Source organism: Canis lupus, chromosome 14 (assembly GCF_048164855.1).
Source record: "Canis lupus baileyi chromosome 14, mCanLup2.hap1, whole genome shotgun sequence".
NCBI lineage: Eukaryota > Metazoa > Chordata > Mammalia > Carnivora > Canidae > Canis > Canis lupus.
The window spans coordinates 62,722,499-62,739,421 of record NC_132851.1 but is presented as its reverse complement, the minus strand read 5'-3'; the positions used below and the strand labels follow the sequence as shown (position 1 = coordinate 62,739,421).

General features: G+C 36.3%; 1 protein-coding gene across 8 annotated transcripts in view; it reads right to left on the bottom strand.

Annotated features, from left to right (window-relative positions):
* SLC4A4 (solute carrier family 4 member 4) overlaps positions 1–16,923 on the bottom strand; it is a 343,433-nt gene that overhangs the window by 224,795 nt on the left and 101,715 nt on the right. The window contains exon 1 of one of the 8 annotated variants that reach the window (XM_072775348.1): positions 4,381–4,535. The exons of the other annotated variants lie outside the window; for them this stretch is intronic. The gene's annotated coding sequence lies outside the window, so the exon portion shown is untranslated. Of the gene's footprint in view, positions 1–4,380; positions 4,536–16,923 lie in introns of those variants that run through there. 8 annotated transcript variants of the gene reach the window in all.

Sequence of the window (16,923 nt, the reverse complement as noted above, 5' to 3'; positions counted from 1 at the left end):
ATTCTCTATTACAGTAGAACAAAGTTCATATTAAAATAAAACATGTAGGGGGATCCCTGGGTGGCTCAGCAATTTAGCGCCTGCCTTTGGCCCGGGGTGTGATCTTGGAGTCTCGGGATCGAGTCCCACGTCGGGCTCCCTGCATGGAGCCTGCTTCTCCCTCTGCCTGCGTCTCTGCCTCTGTGTGTCTCTCATGAATAAATAAATAAAATCTTTAAAAATAAATAAATAAATAAATAAATAAATAAATAAATAATAAAACGTAAAATCAGTCCTTAACCAGGTTTCTTAAAAGTCTTAATTTTTCAAGAGCCCAAATATTTTTACAGATTCCACTGTCAGTTTACGTAAAAATAAATTATCATCATTAAACAAACTCTGAAAAATAAATAAATAAGTAAATAAATAAATAAACTCTGAACCTCTGAAATAAACTCTGCCTTGTATACTCAAAAAAAAAGTTGGCCAATGCCCAGTTCTTATAATGTTATATTCATTTAATCCTACTTTAAAACACACCCAAAAATGTCACTAAATAATTACTTGTGATCTTACTAAATGATTCCCTTAAAAAGGATACTGAAAGTCAATTCCTAATTATTTTTCCCTGGCCACTAATATAAAATAGGCCTGAACATTCAAAATTTCATTATTTGGACATTAAATCAATCGACACTAAATTTTCTCCTATAGAGTGATTCATCCAAGTCATATAGATGGTTATGTCCAAGGATTCACTTCAAAAACATCAACTACAATTAAAATAGTTTTGTAATGTTTGTTTGGTATGTCCCACCATGAATGACAATTGGTTAATTTGCCTCTGATTGTGGAATCTAAGTTGAGTAAAAAAAAATGCATCTTTTCACATGCCAAAATCAAACTCCAAAAGTGAGTTTCTTTCCTATCTGGAATCTAGTCCTATTTCAAATGATCAAAGACTTTGAGAGTAATCAGTTGTCTTATAATCTTATATAGGATACAATCACATATTAGCAAACTGGACTACACAAGCACTGCAGTCTTTTCTTCCAAAATTTATATTTCTATCATCCATTATCAAAAGGTTTCATTCTTTTCCCAACTGATCACCACTCACAAGCTGCTTCAAATAGTTACTAAGACAGGGTTTACTGAGGAGTTGTTAGCTTGCTTTCTATTTTTTGTGGCCAAGAATTTTAAACTGTAATATTTGTGTTAGTTTGGGCACTTGATTAGAAATATTACTCAATATGGACATCCATCAGTAAACAGCACCTACTGGGAACATATATTATCTTTTTTAAGAAATACTTCTATACACTCCTATAACCTATTATTATGCCAACATTCAAATGAAACATGTTCCAGGAAGTTACACACATTATCCAAGTCACAGACCCAGTAATGGAAGGATCTAGACTTAGCATGAAGTTGTGGATTTGTCTGACCCTGAAGTCTATACTCTTTTTTACTACAGCATGCTTCCGCTCCATTTCTATGTCTACTCTATTTCAGAACACAGGGCTCCCTTCAAGAACCCATGCTCCATATCTCAAAAACATAACTGGCCATTGACTTGAACTCTTTGAAAGTGAGAGATGTTGAGATCTTGATAACAATGTTTATCTTTTTCTGTAAAGTAACCAAGCACTATATATTACCAAACGCCCTCCAATGAGTGTTAAAATTTTCCTACACTAAGCTTAGGATTGAGCTGTTATTCCTTTACTTTTCAACAAGCCATCCATTCTATTCCTTTTCATTTCTTTTCCTCTGATTGTAAATGGCTTTAAGAGCTGTCTAAATCCATTGCCGAGTTCAAATAACTTAGCCTATAAACTTGTCAGTTTTAACTTTGGAGGTTACAGATCTGTTTAAGAGTCAGAGGACATGCAAACAAACACAAGCAGAGTTTTGTAAAACTGATGCAACTATTTTGGAAAATTATTTTCAAGCTCATCAAACAACTTTCAAAATGTATATTTTTTAAAAAATAAAATAAAAAATAAATAAATAAAAAATATTCATTCCAGGAATAAAACTACCCTAGGGTTTGCATGGGCCTAAGCTACTACGATGGGTGTACACTGAAAAATAAGAATAAAATCAACTAACAGTGCATACACACCCTCATAAAATCTTAGAAGTTTAAAAAAAAAAAGTATCCTATAAAAATTCACTAAGGAACATTATAATTTTTAAGACTGTCAAGGGTCAATAAATGCTTAGAATAATAATGCAATACATTAGCTGAAAAAAAATACCTTTCTACTTTACAGCCCTGTTTAGAGATCTTTAAAAACACATATGACCTGTGTTTTAAAATGGCCTGTACCACTGTGGTGACCAGCTGACCACTCTGCTTTACAGGCCCATTTCCCTAATCTCCGCCATGGTGAAATATGCCAAACAGATGTTTACCGGCACATCTCTTAGCAACATATTTGGTTTCTATTGAAAACATTTGGAGATCTGCATTACAAATGCTTGCAAACAGAGTTCTTTGCTAAGGCCCAGAAAGGTTCAGAGGGAGGATTTTCTTCTCTACTTCAAGTGCAGCAACTGTGTTTCAAAAGCAAGGCTGTTGGAGAATAAATTGAAGCCCAGTAGATGACATTTTGTCAAAACAATCTGCAAACATTTATTTTGCTGCCACAGTTCAGTTGAAAACAGTTCCTACTGAGATACTGACACTGCTATAATGTTGATTCATGCTTTTGTGGCTTCAAAAATTAATAACCGTAACTTTTGTTTTTAAATGGTTTGGAATTGCCAGCAGTATACTACCTCCAACTGGCTCGAAATAAAGCAGTTCATAATTTAACTTGTTCTCAAAAACAGGAAAGCATCTCTTTCTCTGAAGCTTTGGTTCCAAAATGGTTTTTCATGCAACAAAGTAAAGCTAAAGACTGTACCACAGCCCTTCATGCTCAAGAAGCAAGTGAGAGAGAACTTCAGGGTCCTCAGTGATGAAATCTAAAAACTAAGACTTTCAAGGGCTTTATCATCGGATGTGTTCTTTAAGTTCAAAATGCCTATGCTGTGGTCATTAAATCTTCCACAATACAAACCTCTAATGTGCATGTTCTTCCAAACTTTAATCAGAGGAGAAAACTGAGGCACCTACCCAGTGTCAAAATGTCTCTGTAAATCTCCATCCTTAAACTTTAAAGACTCTCATGGATTTCACATTTAAAATTAATAATTCTGTTTTATTATAAAAATATTTCCTTGCAAATATCCAAGTAAAAGTGATGTTTCACATAAATATTATATGCTTATCTACCCAATCCTAGGAGCAACTGGAGCCCACTCTGAAAAGGAAGTCTTCTCTGCCTCTACTAAAGAAGCTCTAAATCAACGCCTGCAGCTTGGCTTTGCAGTGGCTCGACATGTGACAATGATCCGACAAACACAGTCATAACCACATTAACTCTGATAAAGTAATATAATGACATTCAATATCTCTTATCTATTTTTGTTCTCCCAGGAAACTCAGCTCAAGCCAAAGTCCTTAAACAGTTCAATTTCTCAACCTTGGTGAGGTGTGAACTATTAACAGAGTGAGTTGGGACAGGTCAGCTCTGCCTTAATCTATGGTATTTATAAGGAATCTTAAGCTTGATGCAATTGAACATAGAATACAGAGAAAAAACAAAGAATTCCATGGGAAAGGGAGGAACCTAAAAAGTCAGCCAAATTTCCAGTCTCTCAAGATTCAGATAGTCATTGTTTGGCTTGATAATTTTATAAATTCCAAGAAAATCAAACGCACTATTATTTAATATGCTTGACTTATCCAATCTGCCTTAAATAGCATGGATAATTAAGGACTGACAATGAATATGCAAAGTACCTGTAATCTGTGATCCTATCAAGCTACTAATTCATTCACAAATTTGAAATAAGTATCTCTGATGTGCCAGGAACTATGTACACACTATAGTGCTCCGGGTGGGCTCATATCTCGAAAGGGAAAAACTGACATGTAAACAGATAATTATAGTAATTGTGCAAAATGCTTTTGATTTATTCATTCATCTAATAAGCACTCACTAAGCACCTACTGTGAACTGAGCCCCTACTAGGACTATGCTAGGGGCTATAACAGAATAATGTTTTTTTTTTTCCTTAAAGCACTTTGGAAGTCTATATCTCAATGTGGCTGAAGCACAGAGCATGGTAAGAGAAGAGAGAGGAGACTATAAAAATAGATATAAGTCATGAATGGTCCTATATACTTTGATAAAGCATTTAGACTTTATCCTATGGTGCCAATAGGGAAGTACTGAGAGCCCCAAGCAGGAAGTGGCAAGAGCAGGTGTGTATTTTAGAAAGCTGTGTAGGCAATGCCATAGTTTGTGGGGGCAAGAAGGGAGGGTATTCAGCAGTTCTTACCACGATGAAGACATCTGTAGCGCTGTGATTGGTAGTTGTAAACACCTATTCAAGTGGACTGCTCTTTGCAGCTCAGCATCTGGGTGTTCTTGGCCGCACACATGTTGAGAATGTAGCTTCCTGCTGTTGATCTCCAACCGTCCGTGGCAAGGCTACCTTCCCTCAAAGGTGCACTCAGCACTCAGCATTTCTTCTGCAACTCCGTTCATAAATGCACCACTTTCAGTTATTAGGCAACATCTTACAAGATTACCTTATTTTCATGTATACTCTTCACCTACCTAAAAAAAAAACTGTGGCAAATCTAAATATATAGCATTTCCTGCTATAGTCCAGCATCCAGTGGTATTGCTTCTGATGTCAATGAGTTTAGGAAGGTAATCCAGAGCTAAGACTTCCATTTTCTTAGCTACTTTTCATTCTACATTCACCACTGTTAACCCTTGATAATCAGTTATACTGAAGTATCTTTAAGTGGTTTTTCCAACTGTTGCAAGGAAAATTTAAGGCAGGCCTTTAGCCAGACAACACCTGAGCTGTATTTTTCAATCTTGATCATCAGATTCACCTGAGATTATTCAAAATATAGATTACGAGGTTCCTGAGTCTCAGTAGATCTGAAGGAAGAGGGGTGAGTCAGGAATCTGTCTTTTTAAGAGAAACCCTAGGTGAGGTGAGGTTAAGAATTAGGCTGGTTTGGTAAACCCTAGATTGAAGCTACTCTAATGAGTTCCTTATAATTAAAACAGTATTAAGCACATATTTTTTATCTTAAATACTTTAACGAAACTTAGGCAATCACTTTAAGTAATTGCCACCCATTTAATGTTTACTGAAACAGTTTACAACTAATTCACATGCCATTTTCTAAACGCTTCAGGCTTACTTGGCTTTCCTGCTGTGCCTTAAACAGTTTGTTAACCATTAATAAAGAGTGAAGAAAAATCCAAATCTGGAGGTCATTTTAACAGTAAAAGGGGCCGCCAAGAAACATGACTTGTAATTAGCAAAATACATGCGAGTTCCTTGTGGCGTTAACCAGAAACTTATGATCAGAGCTTTACAGCAAGAACAGGCCATGAATAAGCAACCTGTTTCCTAAAATAAGTCACCTTCTCTTTTTGTCCTCTGTCAATCAGAAAATATACAGAAAAGGTACTATTTTAGCAATTAACAATGAGTATTTGTGGAACAGCATTATTGATAAACTCAGGGCAAAGATATATATAAATGAAAAATACAAACTGATAATCTAGTTAAGTGGTTACTACTCTTTATGTGTAGTCCTCATTCTAAATTCTCTGCATTTGATTTTTTCCCATTTAATAATGCCAAGACCATATTATGTAGATTTTTTTAGCTGAGGAAACTGAGGCACAGAGAAGTAAACCTGTCCAAGGTCAAAGACTGTTGGTGGCAGAGATGGGAACTGAAACTGAGAAGTCTAACTTCAGAGCCTCTGCTCTGACACTGAGGGACGTACAGACTTGAGCTGTGTTTGTCAGAAATAGAATAGCCATTGACCAAAAACACAGGAAGGATCTTCAAAACAAGTCAGGCTTATAACTCAGTATCCAATCCACTAGTGAGGGCCTACTATGTAGGAAGGCACTGCACTTGCGCTCCATGCTTTGGGAAATATTAACATAAAGATGAATAAGACAAAGTCCCTTCTCATCTTCACTGCTTATTCAACTGTCATCTTTCACGAGCCCTTCCCTGACTCCAAAGAGACTTCATCAATGTCTTCTGTAAGTACCCACAGGACTCTGTGTATGTCTCTCAAGCACTAGTGTGTCACTTTTCACACTGCATTACAATGAAATCCTCATATGTCTGCCTATTCTTCCAAGATATTCTAAGTTCCATGACGCATTCTGGGAACAGAGAGCAAGTCTCAGCTCCTCGTGCAGTACCTAGCTTCCTAGTAGTGCCTCAGCACACTTCTGTCTCTCAACAGATGTTTCATGAATGAGTGAACAAATGAAACACAGAGAGAGGGATGCAGAAGTGAAATAACTTGCTCTATGATTCACAGTACACTTGTGGCAAAGATGAGAAAACAGTTTGTATACCCCAGCCCCACCTAGTCAAAAGTTCTAATATACTACCTGCATCTTCTCTTTGGCTAAAACTGCATGATTTCACACTTTACCATACATTATGAAACGTAAAATTGTGTTCCCATTTCATCTTTATGCTTCATCTCTCATTTGACATAGTAAATCATTGTCGGCAGGGCGACTGCATACTTCAATTTCTGTTGTTAGACCATTTTCAGTGTATGCATATCTGCAATTTAATTTTCAGAAGAGTATGCTGAAGAAACCCATTCTAAAACTGAAAGTTTAGAAAGGTCAAGTCACTTGTCCAAGGTTACACAGCTAGTAAGAGACACACCAAGACTTAAATCTAACTCCAAATCCCACACTAATAACCACTGTACTATTTTTGTGCTCTCAGAGATCCAAATATCACCCCCACCTTCTACCAGAATGTGACCTTGAGGAATTTATTTAACTTTTCTGAGACTCATTTTTTCCTGACTGTATTAGATAGAATTAACATATAAGATTGTGTAAGTTCAAGGTACAAAATGTAATCATTTGATATCAGTACACATTTTGAAATGATTATCACAATTAGGCTAGTTAACACCTCTATCACTTCACATAATTACCGTGTGTGTGTGTGGGGGGGGGGGGGGGGGGGGGAGAATAATTAGGATTTACTCTTTTAGCACCTTTCAAGTATATAATATAGTATTGTTAACTATAGTCATCATGCTGTACATCAGATCCCCAGAATTTATTCATCCTCTTATAACTGCAAGTTTGTACCCTTTGACCAACATCTCCCCATTCTCCACATCCCAGCTCCTAATAACCACCATTCTACTCTCTATTTCTATGAGTTCATGAGCCTCATTTTTATCATCTGTGAACTTGAAAGAGAACTCATAGGAATGATAAAAGGATTAAATGAGATAATAAATATAAACTGTCAGTCACACGGCAGGTAGTCAATAACTAAGTATTGATGGCCCATTAACTAATAACCAGATTTGACTAATGGTTCAGCACATTTGTTAACAATCAATTTAGATAATAATACTTCTATGAAATGCTGTGCTATAAAGACAACTATGTTGGAATTTCTCTCCTGACTAGGAGTTCTGGAGTGTTCCACAAAATTAAAAAGATAAACAGAAGATTCCACAATGAAAAGAGATACCTATAGATTAACATTCTTCTAGGAAGTCTTTTTACTATCCTTATTTAAAAAGGACTCTGAAGTACAAAGTTTAAAAACCTGCCCAAGGCCAACTCAGTCATTGGGGAATCTGGAACCAGAGTCTAGTTTCATGTTGTACTCATTTATTCACAGCTGCCTTGCTTCCATACTAAGGTGTGGCTCTTTTTCTAAAAGCAGTTCCAAAATGAAACAGCATTCCTACCCAGTAGAGGAAGGATCCAGAGGACTTAATTTCAGATTCAGGCTCTGCCACATACCAGCTCTGTGAATCAGGCCAAAGTTTCCTCATCGATGGAACAGGGGATGAAACCGCTTTCTCACAGGACCGCTGAGGATTCAATGAGACAATGCACAGGAATGGGCCTAGCATGGAGCCAGGAATATAACACGCACGTGACAGATGTTCATGACAGAATCTGGAGATCACAAGATGCAGCAAAACAAAGTGTTGTTGCCCATTTTCTTACAAGTACTTAAATACAGTGAAGAAGGAAGAAAGGAAGGAAAAGAAAGAGGGGATATAAGGAGAGAGGGACGAAGGTAGAGGGGATGGATAGGAAAGGAAGGTAGAAGATGAAAGGGGGAGGGAAAAACAAGAAAAGGAAATAATAAAACCTATCTTGGATGTTATAACATCAATTGTGTTGAGAAAGAACAAGTAGGCTTCAAAGTCACACACGGCCTTGTGATTCTGATCCTGGATTACAATGGCTAACTATGGCCTTCTGTTTTATTCTCTCTGCTAATAGAGAATTGTGATTCTAACAGCAATTGTGATTCCTAATCAAAGAATCGAAAAGTGGACAGGATGAATCATAAACAGATACTTTTTGTCCATGTATGCTAGAAGAGTTGTTTTCCAGCAGTGGTCTATGGGAAAGACATTAGGAGACAAAAAGCACCTTGAGGTCTGAACAACAAAGTCACCGGCAAACATTCTGACAGAGAAACAGAGACTTGTCTGAAACACTAATAGGCATATTGCATTGCTCTGAAATAGACCTTCCCATTGTGCAGATGCCATTTGGGCTAAATTTTACTATAAACAATGAATCTGCTTTTCTCTACTCCCAAAGAAGCATTATATGAATAATCGATCTACTGCCCTCCTATTCCATCTTAGCATTTCTCTCTCCTCCCTTCTGCTCAGTCCACAGATTTATACTTATTATGTCCTTCAAGTTCCTGAAATGCATTCACAGGAGATAGTAAAGCAAAGGAAAAGAAGAGCTGATGGAAATTACTTTTAAAAGAAAAAAAGGTGGGATGTCTGGGTGGCTCAGTGGTTGAGCATCTGCCTTTGGCTCAGGTCATGATCTAAGGGTCCTAGGATTGAGTCCAGCAACAGGCTCCCCACAGGGAGCCTGCTTCTCCCTCTGCCTATGTCTCTGCCTGTCTGTGTCTCTCATGAATAAATAAAAGCTTTTAAAAAGAGAGAGAGAGGTGGTCACAGCCTGATTCTTATGCTTTTCTTTTTGACAGATGATAAATCTCATTTATAACAGAATGTATTGCAAACACTGGAAAAATGATTACTGCAAAAAGTGAAAATGGCTTAAGGAAACATGATGGAATTGGAAAAGCCATCTAAAATCCATTTACCAAAATCTATGTTTAGGTAGAGTGTATGATGTTTTGCAAATGCAAAACACCTTATTTAGGCCTAACATGGCACCATCCTCCTTTCCCATAAGGTTGCAAACTCCCAATCGTAGTGTTACCTATGGGTCTTACAGGGAAGACCAGGGTACCATCACCACTAAAGGTCACAATCGAAATACAAATGTCCGCTCTAGAAACAGGTTGCTGAAAACTATGCATTCAAGCGGGTGCCTACCTTCCAGAATTTCAGCATACCTGGAGAGGAAGAAACAAACAGCCAAGAGCCCACTATGCAGGTACTACATTTCAAAAAGAGTGAGCTACAAGCAATGCAGTTAGATCCAAGACCCACAGGTCCACTTCCACACATTCCTTTTCCAACAAAATTGGCTGTTTTCATGGATAAGGAGTATCCGTTACCTCCCTACTCTGTGGAAAGAATCAATCACTGCAGTCATAGAGAAGAGGCGTAAAGTCACAGAATTTTAGAACAAGAAGAGACCTTAGGAGTTATACAAAAATAGCATTTTATAAACAAGAAAAAGAGGTTCAGAGACATTAAATGCCCATTTTCAGCAAGTCATTAGCAGAGACCATTTTTTAAATTCATAATTCTCAGCACATAGCTCTTTCTACCACTATAACACACTTTATCAATAATTTGGTTGTTTTGAAGTTTTAGGATATTTCCTTTGCTAAGACGGCGGGGCGGGGGGGGGGGGGGGGATCACCACCACTCCAAAGCCCAGAAGACTAAATACACAACACCTACAAAATCAAATTATGTGCCTCCTCCTCAAATCTACAATAATCAAGGTCATTCCTACCTCAAACTGAAATAAATAGTACCTTATTAAGCTATACTATCTTTTGCTATACCACAAAAGCACCAACCACCAAATACAGAAAATAAAACTGGGAATGTGTCAGACTTATCATAGTAAGTGTAACTCATTTCCTCAGCACCTGTCTCCAAATGCCTAATTTCCTATGACCTAGACAACAGGGAAGCTTGTCAGTGCCAGTTGGCTGAAGTCACATATCCTTCTACCACTTTTCTGCCTCACAGATAACAAAAACTAATCTCTTAACTTGACTAATTCAATGGTTTATTCAAAACCAGAATAAAACTTCTCTTCGGAAATATAAATGATACTCATATTATGAACATCTAGTTTGTGAGACGTTCTGCTTCAAAAAGATGTTATAAAAATAAACATAATAGCTAAACTAATAAAGAAAATTAATAAGATTTTACTAAAATTAAACCCCAGATAACATTTTCATCAGAAAAGTTGAGTTTCTAATGAAAACAACAAATAAATTGAATGAGGCCAAAGGATGAAATGAAACTGGCCACTCATCTACAAAACTGGATAGATGAAAACCAAGTCCCAAATGAAAATCAGAAGTCTGTCCAAAAACTGAGAAACACAGAACCTACCCATATCTGAACCCGAACTATTTTCTGTTGACACGTTCTAACCTGAAGATGGCCCCAGTGTCCAACTGAGGAAATAAATTTTCTGGGATGTGAAACTCATCTTAGGAAATTCTGAATCTTCTGTCCAGTACTGTTTTCTGTGTTAAAAAAGGACTCTCACTTCCACTCAAACTAGAAAATTTCTCTGAAAAGCATAATACACATCTAATCATTTATGGTGCATTTGGTGACTCACAAAAAGTATTGTTTTAAAATTTGATAAATGCTACTATTTAAGCATCAATGTAAAAGTAAAACACTATCAACCTTAACAATTAAACTCAATCCTTCAAAATGCAGTTTTTCACCAGGCTGTAAAAGCTAAGCCTTTACTGATATCTGTTCTCTTTCTCCTCCTTTCTCAACCCAAAGTTGCCTGCAGAACTCCAGTACAAAATTAGCACACCTGTGATTTTTCACTCCTTAACAGTAGCCTTTATACAAATATGTCTTTTAACCACCAAAGAAGAGTATATTAAGTTTATAGGTCTTCCCTAAGATGAAACATTCATTACTAATATTTGGGTACACCTGGGTGGCTTAGTGGTTGAGCGTCTGCCTTCGGCTGAGGGCATAATCCCAGGGTCCTGGGATAGAGTCCCGCTTCAGGTTCCCACAGGGAGCCTGCTTCTCCCTCTGCCTATGTCTCTGCTTCTGTGTGTGTCTCTCTCTTGAATAAATAAATAAAATCTTTTTAAATTTTTAAGTTAAAAAATAAATAAATATGTCATATATTGGAAATCCACAGGCAAAACATGAATCTTTATTGAAACCTTACCTCTTATGGAAAATTAACACAAAATGGATCATTGTCTTAAATGTAAAATGTAAAACTACAAAACTTCTTTTTCCTTTCAAATTTTTATTTAAAATCTAGTTCAATAACATACAGTATAATATTAGCTTTAGGTATAGAATTTAGTGATTCATTGCTTACATACAATACTCAGTACTCATCACAAGTGCCCTCCTTAATCCCCATCGCCTATTTACCCCAACTCCCTGCCCACCTCCCCTCCAGCAACCCTCAGTTTGTTCTTTATAGTTAAGAGTCTGTTCCCTTGTTTACCTCTCTCCTTTTTTTCTCCAATGTTCATCTGTTTTGTTTCTTAAATCCACATATGAGTAAAGTCATACGATATTGTCTTTCCCTGACTGACTTAATTCATGTAGCATAATGCACTCTAGCTCTACACATATCATTGCAAATGACAAGATTTTATTCTTTTGATGGCTGAGTAATATTCCATTGTATATAAATACCACCTCTTGTTTATCTATTCATCGGTCAATGGACATTTGGATTCTTTCCGTAATCTGGCTACTGTTGATAATGCTGCTATAAACATTGGGGTGCATATATCCCTTCAAATCAGTATTTTTGTATCCTTTAAATACCTAATAGTGCAATTGCTGGATCATAGGGTAGTTCTATTTTTAACTTTATGAGGAACCTCCATACTGTTTTCCAGAGTGGCTGTACCAGTTTGCATTCCACCAACAATACAAGAGGGCTCTCCTTTCCCTGCATCCTAGCCAATACCTGTTGTTTCCTATACTGTTAATTTTAGCCATTTTGTCAGGTGTGAGGTGATATCTCATTGTAGTTTTGATTTGTATTTCCCTGATGATGAGTGATGTTGAGCATATTTTCATATGTCTGTTGGCCATCTGGATGTCTTCTTTGGGAAAAATATTCATGTCTTCTGCCCATTTATCAACTGGATTATTTGGTTTTTGGGTGTTGAGTTTTAGAAGTTCTTTATATATTATGGATACTAAGCCTTTATCAGATATGTCATTTGCAAATATAGGAGACCATTCCAAAGGTTGCCATTTAGTTTTGCTGATTGTTTCCTTCACTGTGCAGAAGTTTTTATCTTGATGAAGTCCCAAGAGTTTATTTTTGCTTTTGTTCCCTTACCACAGGAGACATACCTAGTAAGAAGTTGTTACAGCCAATGTCAAAGAGATTACTGCCTGTGTTCTCCTCTAGGATTTTGAGGATTTCCTGTCTCACATTTAGGTCTTTCATCCATTTTTAATTTATTTTTGTGTATGGTGTAAGAAAGTGGCCTGATTTTATTCACAAAGTACTTTTAAATACCTTTTCTCATTTAAGACTCACAATTCCCAACTATGATAGAAAAGGGAAATGGAAACAAAGCCTCAGAAGCTGATACTACTATTAAGGGGCAGAAGCAGAACTTGAGCCAGATCTTCTGATTTCAAATACTATGCTCTTTTTACAGTCACAAGAGAAACTAACAAATTGTTAAATTTTACAACTTTGTTTATAAATATACTAAAAAGTATGTATTTGTATATATATGTGCATATCAATATATACATGCACAGTGTATATATGTGCATGTCATATATATATATGTCATATATATACACACACATAGGACAAACCAGACAAGTATATGTAAAGATAAATAATCATCTTCTCCATAAACAACCACACATGAGAAAACAAAAGGAGTAAGCAGTTTTTAACAATTAATGTGTGATATGATTCTGCAAAAAAGGCATATGATGCTGCAAGGGTAGCTCCAGTATCAGGGATAATAATGGGATCAGAAAGCCAAAGGGGCTCAGCATGTCTACCTGAAGACGCCACCTCATTCCATGATATTGATGGTTTACAGCACAGGGTCTGTAGCAGCATGCCACCGGGCAAAGCACAGTTAACGTAGATTCTTCAAGGACTCTGTCTGACAGCCAAATCTCTAGCTGAGTTTTACAAGGACCTCTTTGTCTTGGGCCCCCTCCCAACACATGGGAAACCTCACAATGTCTCTTGCCACTGAGTACAACTAAGCTGAGCCACTGGGTATTACACTGGCTCTCAAGGGTGGCCAGCAGTTGAGCCAAGACATATTTCCAATATTTCTCAGTCTTGTAAACAACCTATACTTTGTATGAGCTTGTCCTTTATCTTTAATAAAAGATTAGGGGATATTTTTTGCCAATAATGCTTTAAAATCAAGAACAAAGTAATATCCGATGAAAATAATTTATTTTCTGCCTTTTATTTCCTATCACCCAGTCAATAAGGCAAATTGATATGGCTGTAAAATGACATATCTACAGGGACAGAGTATTTCTCCCTTTTAACCTGAGACAGCAAATTTTTCAAGTATGTGTAGTAAGTGGAGAATTATTTGCAATTAGCAACTCCATGATATGCTAAACATACATAAGTAAGCCACTTTTAAAATTAGGAAAATATTGGGGCACCTGGGTGGCTCAGTGGTTGAGTGTCTGCCTTTGGCTCAGTCATGATCTCGGCGGGGTCCTGGGATAGAGTCCTGCATTGGGCTCCCTGCAGGAAGCCTGATTCTCATTCTGCCTATGTTTCTGCCCCTCTCTCTATCATGAATAAATAAATAAAATATTTTTAAAAAATAAAATAAAATTAGGAAAATATTAAAAGGATAGTACATGTAATCAGTAAAAAACATCAAATCATATTTCAGTCTCTCCAACTTTTTTGATGCTTAAAAATTATGAGTTAGTCTAATATATCTAAAAGTAACTAATGTCCCCAAAACAAAAAATATGACCAACTCTGAATAAAATAAACTCAAGGAGCCCAGAGCTTTGCCATTTATCCAGACATTTCTTATAACAAAGAAATGTTGCATGTTACCAAAAGGTACAAATTGGAATTTTAGACTAATAGTTCATCAATTGTTACACTGAGGTAGGTCAATTACTAATTATATGTAATGCAAAACACAAGTTAATCGCTTTTTATGTATGCATTTAAATGCATATAAATCCAAAGAGAAGGGAGTAGAAAGAAAACCCGAGAGGGAACTTGATAGCAAAAGAATGAAGACAGGCTTTGATTTTCTGCTCCATTACTTATTCTATTTTATTGCTTCTTGCTCCATGTTGTTTGAACTACAGAAATAAAAACACAAGTTTTATTTTATTTTATTTTTAAATTTTATTTATTTACTCATGAGAGAGAGAGAGTGAGGGGCAGAGACACAGGTAGAGGGAGAAGCAGGCTCCATGCAGGGAGCCTGACGTGGGACTCGATCCCAGGTTTCCAGGATCATGCCCTGGGCTGAAGGTGGCGCTAAACCGCTGAGCCACCGGGGCTGCCCCACAAGTTTTATTTGTATGAGAGAAAGAAGAAAGAAAAAAAAGAAGAAAATGAAAAAATAAAATAAATTTAGAAAGATTTGGTTCAAATCAGGACCACCAAAAACCTAGAACAATCTCTGAGTGGACACAACACTTTAGAAATGGGCAGCTGCTGCCATAGATAAACCCACGTCGATTTAAGGTAAATGACATTATTAAGCCTTTCTCAAAGTGAAAAAGCAGAAGGGACTACCTTCTCCAATCCTCTCCATTTCCTCTCCAATCAATGGTGAAGAATCATGAAAAGGAATTCAGTTCCACGATTGCCTCCTCTCTTGGGAAAATCAAGGTAAAGCCCCTGAAAATCTCTTATATTGCTATTACAAAGGATCTGAATATTCCAAACCAAAGGTAAACCAGCCCAGAGTGACCACATTAATACCTAGGGTATTATTTGCAGCGCCAGAAATTTGGTTTTAATTTGTAATGAGGAGTCTGCCTCAAAAAGGAGTCAGACTAAAATATTACCAGATACAATAGAGTAGGAGCTGAAGAATGCTTACCTCTAAAAGGAGGTCCCAACTGTTAAGCCAAACTGCCAATCATTCCAAATTACATCATAATGGCAAAGCTTCAGCTATTACCTCGAAAGAGGATGCCACTTTGATATATTCTTTGTACACCACTGACCATCCAGTAAATAGACACGGATTTTGTGGATAAAAACCATGATGTTATGTGACAAAAACTTTCAGATCTGTTTATGCCTTGACCCAGCAATTCTACTATTTAGAATTTATCCTGAAGAAATATCCATGGATGTGCTCAAAGATTTAACAACAGAAATGTTTGATAAAGCACTATTGATGGTAACCAAAATGAGGAAGAACCCAAACTCCAAAACAGGGAAATGGTTTAAGTAATTATAGTACATCTCTACAATAAGCCATTAAAAATAACATTGGGTTTGTTATAAAACTACATAACAATCTAAAAAGATGTTCATTGAGACACTATTAGGAGAAAAGAGCAGACTTTGAAGATAGTATTTATAGTATGATATCATTTTTATAAAAAATATGTTTTAATATACAAACTTAGGAGACTATACCTAAAATATTAATGACTACAAATTCTATATAATTGCTATGTTTTCCTTTTTTGCTTATCAATATTAATTATATTTTCTTTAGTACTTATATATACCACTTTTACAGTAAGAAAAATATTTTTGAAATAAAATACATAACTCACAAATCTACATCTACAACCACTATGCTCCTAAACTTTAGTCCTTTGTCTCCAATTATTTCCTACAGAAGTGAGTTCTGTTCTCCACTTCTATCATTAAACTTCTTTCCCTCAGTCTTCCATATCTAAAAACTTAAAGCCAGAATAAGCATATTTTATAATTCTAGCATACCTAAATGCTCAAAACTGTAGAAAGGAAAATAAATAGTCTCCAAAAAGTAATGAGTTGTAAAGAACATTTTATAGAACAAGATTGAAATTTTTGGAGAAAAAAAAAAAAACTATCTTTTTGACCAGTGATGTTTCAAATTAAATATAGCTGTAAACATAATATTTGTAACAACTGCGGGTTCCATTCATTCTTTATATATCATTGGCTGAAGAAAGCCAATGACTTTTAAGGCAGCTAGTCCTAAAGTTTAAATTAAAAGAGAATATAAAATGAGATAGAATTAAGTTTGGTAAGGAGTAATCTGTCTTTAGTCCTTAAATAGGTGGCATGTGTATCTTCTATAATTAATGGCAAAATCTCCCTCACAAGCAGTTTCCAGATGCCTTACTTAAACTACAGCTAATCAGTCTCTGATTCATCATGTGTACAGGAATGCTCTCCTAACAGGCCACACTTGCTAGCTCACTGCAAAAGAAAGATTACTACCCCCTCTACTGCCATTAAAAAAAAAAAATTTTCAAATGTGTTTAATCTCTTCCAAGGCCAGTTGTTGACATACATTCCTCCCCCTAGTCAGGTTCCAACCGATGTAAAGCATCCAAACATGAACTTACATCAATCCATGATCTACTATGAGTCTACCAAAGTCACCAACAACCTTAATCACGTGCCAAGG